The following is a 7,586-nucleotide window of genomic DNA, read 5'->3' on the forward strand; positions in this document are numbered from 1 at the left end:
TCCCCTCCTCTCCTCCTCTTCTCTCCTCCTCTTCTCTCTCTTTCTCTGCTGGTATCTTTCCATATTTACTTTTTTACTGTAAACCACCTTATCTTCCAGTATTTTCCTTCGCCATATCTCACTGGATGGATATATTTCCCCACACTACAAAAACTCAAAATCTGACCAAGAATATTTGTCTTATTTCTAGTCAAAACTAATCTCATTATACTTAAAATAAGACTCATCACATTAAAAAGTAGCTTGTTTTTAGACACTTTTTACTTCTTTCAAGCAGATTTTCACTTGAAATAAGTAGAAAAATCTGATAGTGGAGCAAGTTTTTCTTTCTTATGACAAACACAAAAAACTTGCTTTCACTGGCAGATTTTTCTACTTATTTCAATTTTTAGGTGATGAGTCTTATTTTAAGTGGAAAGAGTTTAGTTTTGACTAAAATTTAGACATTTTGACAAGAAATAAGACAAATATTCTTGGAAAGATTTTTAGTTTTTGCAGTGCATTCTCTCCTTTACAGTAAAACCCTCCTGTCGTCCTTCTGGGTCAAATTGACCCAATCTGTTCCCTTCCTCCATCCATCCATCCGTCCTTCTTTCTTTCCTTCCTTTCTCCCTTCCTTCCTTCCACAGTCCTTTTCCCCCTCCTTCCTTCCTTCCTTCCTTCCTTCCTTCCTTCCTTCCTTCCTTCCTTCCTTCCTTCCTTCCTTCCTTCCCTTCATCCTTCCTTCCTCTTTTGACCAATTGACCTTATCTGTTCCCTATCCCTCCATCTTTCTTTCCTCCCCTTTCCCCTTCCTTCTTTCCTCCTTTCTTTCCCTTCTTCCTTCCTTGAACAAATCTGCCCCCTCCCTCCATCTTTCTTTCTTTCCTTCCTTCCATTTTCCCTTCCTTCTTTCCACAATCCTTTTCCCCTTCCTTCCTTCTTCTTTCTTCCTTGAACGAATCTGTTCCCTCCCTCCATCTTTCTTTCCTTCCTCTTTCCCTTCCTTCTTTCCACAATCCTTTTTCCCTTCCTTCCTTCCTTCCCTTCGTCCTTACTTCTTCCTTCCTTTTTTGACCCAATTGACCCAATCTGTTCCCTCTCTCCTTCTATCTTTCCTTCCTTTTCCCTTCCTTCTCTCCTCCCATCTTTCCCTTTGTCCTTCCTTCCTTCCCTTCGTCCTTCCTTCCTTTCTTCCTTGACCCAAAATAGATGCACAATGCACTAATCAGATGGACAAGTTGTGGTTTATATCAGTTTAAACCACATCAGTTCATATTAAATCTCTACTAATAAGAGTTCATTCATTCATTTCTAAGAAGGATTAAAGGAGGAGAAGAGGAGATCCTGCTGCTGCTCCACTCCTCCACTCCTCCACTCCTCCGTCCGTCGCTCCATCGCTCCTCATCCTGTTCTGGTTCTGGTGGCCTCATCATGAAAACAGAGATGCTTTGTCAACATTACTGTATGCATGCTATTCCCTTCACCTTTCTCTCTCTCTCCCCCCTACACACACACACACACACACACACACACACACACACACACACACACACACACACACACACACACACACACACACACACACACACACACACACACACACACAGAGAGAGAGAGAGACAGGAACGGAAACAGGGGATGCATATCCGTCAGCTGATCCAACTGGAAACGCTGACACTGGTCTCCCCATCTGCTGCTGCTCTCTGAGACAACGGGGAGGAAGAGGAGGGAGAGGAGGGAGAGGAGGGAGAGGAGGAAGAGGAGGAAGAGAGGGGGAGTAAAAGAGGGGGACAGGGAGAGCAGGAGCAGGAGGGAGCTTTTCTTTTCTTTTTTTTCTTCTTTTTTTTGACAACCCAGAGATTTGCCCGGATGCTTGTGGTTGGCCCTGCAGCAACTGTTTTCCTAATAGATGATTTGTGCTGGATAGACACATTCTCAGGGGGCTGCAGCCTTCTCCAAACATGCAGCAGCAGCAGCAGCAGCAGCAGCAGCAGCAGCAGCAGCAGCAGCAGTCGACTGCAGCCGGAGAAACTCAACAGTCATATGATAGATAAATAAATAAAAAATAAGAAAAAAGAGGAAGAGGAAGAGCACTGCAAAAACTCAAATATCTTACCAAGAATATTTGTCTTATTTCTAGTCAAAAAAAGGAAAATCTCATTATGCTTAAAACAAGACTCATCCCATTTAAAAGTAGCTTGTTTTTAGACACTTTTTACTTCTTTCAAGCAGATTTTCACTTGAAATAAGTAGAAAAATCTGATAGTGGAGCAAGTTTTTCTTTCTTATTACAAGCACAAAAAACTTGCTTTCACTGGCAGATTTTTCTACTTATTTCAAGTGAAAATCTGTTTCAAACAAGTGAAAATGATCTAAAAACAAGTTAAGTTTTAGGTGATGAGTCTTATTTGAAGTGGAAAGAGATTCGTTTTGACTAAAATTGAGACATTTTGACAAGAAATAAGACATTCAATAATTCAATAAGACATATTCTTGGAAAGATTTTGAGTTTTTGCAGAACTGTAAAGGAAAGAAACAACCTGTCTGTGTGTCTCTTGGGTGTTTGACTTTGTCCATGTGTGTATGGAGGTACATTTGTGTCTTTATTATTCAATCAAAATCAAAAAGTTGATTTTTAAACAAAAAAGATTTTATTTCAAATCAAAACAAACTTCATTTCAATCAAAAAGAAAGAGAAAGAATTTGAATGCAAAAACATATTTGAGACCCACAACACTGCATTTGAACCCTTTGTTTCTTTGATTGAAAAGTTTTTTTTTTGATTGAAGTGAGTTATTATTTTGTTTAATCAACTTTTTTTGATTGAATAATAAAGACACAAATATCCTACCCATAATATGGCCTAAATACAAAAGATAATTTCAATCAAATAATAACTTACCTCAATCAAAAACAACTTTTCAATCAAAGAACAAAAGGGTTCAAATGCAATTTTTTGGGTCTCAAATATTTTTTTTTTTGCAGTTTTTGCATTTTGCATTCTTTGATTGAAATATTTTGCTTTTGATTGAAGTGAAGTTTGTTTTGATTGAAAATAGCTTTTTCTTTTGTTTAAATCAACTTTTTTGGATTGAGTAATAAAGACACAAATGTACCTCCATAGATGAATAAATAAATAAATAAAGAAGAAGAGGAGGTAGAAGTGTAAAGGAAAGAAACAACCTGTGTGTCTCTTTCTGGTGTTTGACTTTGTCCATGTGGCTCTGGTTTAGATCTTCTCTCTGCCACTTCACGGTGGCATATGAGCGGCTTGTGAGTCTGTAAACTGAGAGTCGCTGCACCGGTTTGGGCATAAAGATAAAAAAAAGAAAAAAAGAAAGAAAAAACAGAGTGAACCAACCAACGCTGCTCCTGCTCAGAGGTCGGATGGATTCATCTTTTATCCATTTACCAACAGGCAGCGCTGCACTTGTAACTGAAGCAGTGATGTGGTCAGGGTCTTTTTCTTTCTTTTTTTCTTTTTTTTAGTGCTTGTCCTGAATGATTTGATCAAAGGCAAGTTTTTTTTTTTTTTTTTTTTTTTTTAAAGCACGTGAGTTATGTGCAGAGCAGAAACCAGAAAACATGGGGAATGCATAAGAAGGAGGAGGAGGAGGAGGAGGAAGCACCAACAGTCTGATGGTTGTGTAGCTCCTCATACAGGCAGAGCTCCAGTTCCCAAACACTGCAAAAACTCAAAATCTTACCAAGAATATTTGTCTTATTTCTAGTCAAAATATCATTTCTAGTCAAAACTAATCTCATTATACTTAAAATAAGACTCATCACATTAAAAGTAGCTTGTTTTTAGACACTTTTTACTTCTTTCAAGCAGATTTTCACTTGAAATAATCTGATAGTGTCTGATAGCAAAACTTGCTTTCACTGGCAGATTTTTCTACTTATTTCAAGTGAAAATTAGTTTGAAACAAGTAAAAATTATCTAAAAATAAGTAAATTTTTAGGTGATGAGTCTTATTTTAAGTGGAAAGAGGTTAGTTTTGACTAGAAATGAGACATTTTGACAAGAAATAAGACAAATATTCTTGGAAAGATGTTGAGTTTTTGCAGTGAACCCAGTTTAGAACCAGGCGGATGAAATAACAGGTTCAGAACCTGTAAGAAGTCGGTTCTCAAGGGAACTAAGAAAAATAGTTGGTTCTTCCCTGGGAACTGTGACATCAGTGTGTCTTATTACAGGATGTGAAGACGAGCAGGAAGGAGGAAGAGGAGGAGGAAGAGGAGGAAGAAGAGGAGGCAGCGACTGGGCTTAATGAAGTAAAGTCATTCTGATCTCTGGACTTGATGGTGGAGGCTGAGTTCACTCCAACACCAGAACAGATCATAAAAAAACTAAAGCAAAAATGTAGCCACTGCTGTGTTAACTTCCTCCTGAGTAACGCAGAGTAATGTACGGCCACTTTGGTTCCACTTAAACTGGTGGTGTCGAGCCATGTCCTAGCAGGTGAATTCTCTCTGTTGCCTTCAGGGTACCGTTATCCCCTTCCTATGTGTAAAACAAATCGCTTTTCTAAATCATTCGTCCCCTCTGCACTCAGACTTTTAAATTCTTCATAGGGTTTTTTATTCTTTTCTTTATTTCTTAATTCTTAAAGCAATGTGGTTTGTAAATGATTATACAGTATAGGCTATCACACAAGCTTTTATATTATTATCCATCCTAAGCTCCATGTTGTCTGATGTGTTGTATTGACTATTTATTGTGGGCCATGTAGGCTATATGAACCACGACAACCTGCTGCTCAAAACTAATTGCCCCTTGTGGGATTAATAAAGTTTTTTGAATTAAATTGAATTCAATTGTGACTGCTGCTGGTTCGACAGGAAGCACCGAGGTCCTGAGACTCCAGAACCAGAACCAGAACCAGAACCAGAACCAGAACCAGAACCAGAACCAGAACCAGAACCACTGTGTCTGTCTGAAAACACCCTGAGAGAAAGAGTCTGACATCAACCCAAAGACCAACAAACCAAACACAGGCCTCACGCTTTAAAGCTTTTTAACAACACAACACTTCTCTAAATGTTGAAGCTTCTTTCTAGTTCACATTAGGTCTGAGTTCAGACGCTGTTTCAGGAAGATGGAAAAAAAAAAGTAAAATAATTTAGATCCATCAGCAAAAAGTTTTAGTTTTTTTTCATGAGCATATTGCATCATATTTTATTTATTTGACTATTAACCCAGATTACAGTCTTTACTGAGAGACATGTATGATTATCAGAGGTTGCGTTGATACTGAATCTGTGTCGCATCTTTATAAAAAACTTTCAAACAAAAGTATGAAAAACCAACAAAAAACTAAAAGTCTAGTTTGATGTATTTCATTGATGTATTTGCATCTGGGTTTTTACACGTTTCCTCTTAGTTAGTTATGTAAAATGTAAAACCCGTCCCCAGATGAACCTGAACCTCCACCGTCACAATCAACCACTCACACTTGGTTTTTCTTTTTTGTTTTTTTGCTATTGTCCTTAAAGCTGTGAGAGAGAGATGATAAAATATGAGGTGATTGTCGCCCATGTCTCACCTGCACTCACACACACACACACACACACACACACACACACACACACACACACACACACCCTTCACCTCAGAATCTCACAAGTCTGTGAGTGTGTGACTCTGAAAATCGCTGCTTGTGCTTCCGCAGATACGGGAGAGCTGTCATCCATTGTTTTAGTTGAGTAGGCGCACACACACACACACACACACACACACCTTGTTGAGACCGGAAACTGGCGTGTCTTCTCAGCTGTGATGTCTCACATACACACACACAGACACACACACACACACACACGCACACACACAGACCAACTGCAGCGATGACGCCTGTACAAGTCAAAAATATCCTGAATGGAAGAGTTAGTGATGATGAAGTCATTCCTCGTTCGGCTGCTGCAGACTTTAACATCCTGGAAAAAAAAAAGTTACACACTGTGCTGACATTTATGCTCCGGCCATTATTTAAAGGGATAGTTCAACATTTTGTCAAATTGGCCCATTGCCGTAATCCCTATAGTCATAGCAGTAGGTTCGTTACCTTTAATTGTCGGTGCAAGCTGTTTTTAGAACGGCGGAGCAGAGCCGTGAGCTGCTCAGAGCTACGCTACGGAGGCTCATTATGGGATTTCTTGGTTTCACCTCATCAAACTCATCAAATACACAATCCAACAACTCCACAACGCTCTGGTGGACAAGTTGTGACCTGCACATTCACCACGCTATGAGATAATAACACAACGTTACCACACAGAGTTGTTTTAGAGGGAAATTCATGCAAAACCTCTGATGTGTGTTGCCTTCAGGGACAGTTTTTCATCAACAGTCTCTGTATTTCCCTCTAAAACAACTCTGTGTGGTAACGTTGTGTTATTATCTCATAGCGTGGTGAATGTGCAGCTCACAACTTGTCCACCAGAGCGTTGTGGAGTTGTTGGATTGTGTATTTGATGATGAGTTTGATGAGGGAAAAGAAGAAATCCCATAATGAGCCTCTGTAGCGTAGCTCTGAGCAGCTCACGGCTCTGCTCCGCCGTTCTAAAAACAGCTTGCACCAACAATTAAAGGTTACGAACCTACTGCTATAATGACTATAGGGATTTGCCAAAATGTTGAACTATCCCTTTAAGTTGCTACAACCCTTTATACGTCCCAGATTACTCAGCGTCCTCCAGGAAGCTGCTGCTGCTGTGGTTCCTTTCTCCTTTCAGCTGAAAAACACCTTTTATTAGCTCTTAGTCTTTCAAAGTATCTGTGACGTCTTCGACTTCCAAAGAACGAAGGAAAGAATCTACTGTTCATTTACTGAACTATTATTCACTTCCATCCCACGATGACGACAACAAAACAGAAAAAAAAAAAAAAAACAGGACTCTAGAAGCAGCAACAACACCATAACTGGAAATAAACCACTGATTTCCCAGAGAGTGGACTAAAAACAATGATGGTGGGACTGTTATGTTATTATTAATAATGAAATAAAAACGTCACTTCAGTGGAATATGGAACAGGAAAAACAGGATTTACTGTAATTATATCTGTACCCAAGGGTGCAACTTTGGGTTAAAAGATCTCGGTGAATACATGGATTTCTTTTTAAAGCTAAAAGTTTCCTAATATGGGAAAAAGTGCAAAATCATTAACTTTGATAAAAGGACAAGGCTGATTTACCTCTTTATTTTGGTATTCCCATATTTGTTTCAGTAGTAAAAGGTATTTCAGTCATTTACCGATGTTATTCTAAAGGAATTTTTGCACCACACCTCACCTTGTCATTAATACAATGAGAAAAAAGATTAATATTTACTTCAGAGAGAAAAGCCAATCAGTTTCTACCAGCACATTTACTCTGTAGCCTCCTAGATTTACCACTGTAGCCATTAGAAAACTACCAACCAGCTGATTTAAGACGACAATTCACTCGTTAACTCATTGATACGACTGTTTCCTCCTTTGCACAGTTTGGTTTTTTGTCCTTTTATATGATGAACCAACTATTTCAACTTGTTTCTTGGCCTCGTGGCTCTTTTCGTTCTGTTTCTGAGCAGAATAATATGGGCCTGACCACTTTATGACC

Source organism: Trachurus trachurus, assembly GCF_905171665.1.
Source record: "Trachurus trachurus genome assembly, chromosome: 14".
In the NCBI taxonomy this organism is placed as follows: Eukaryota; Metazoa; Chordata; class Actinopteri; order Carangiformes; family Carangidae; genus Trachurus; species Trachurus trachurus.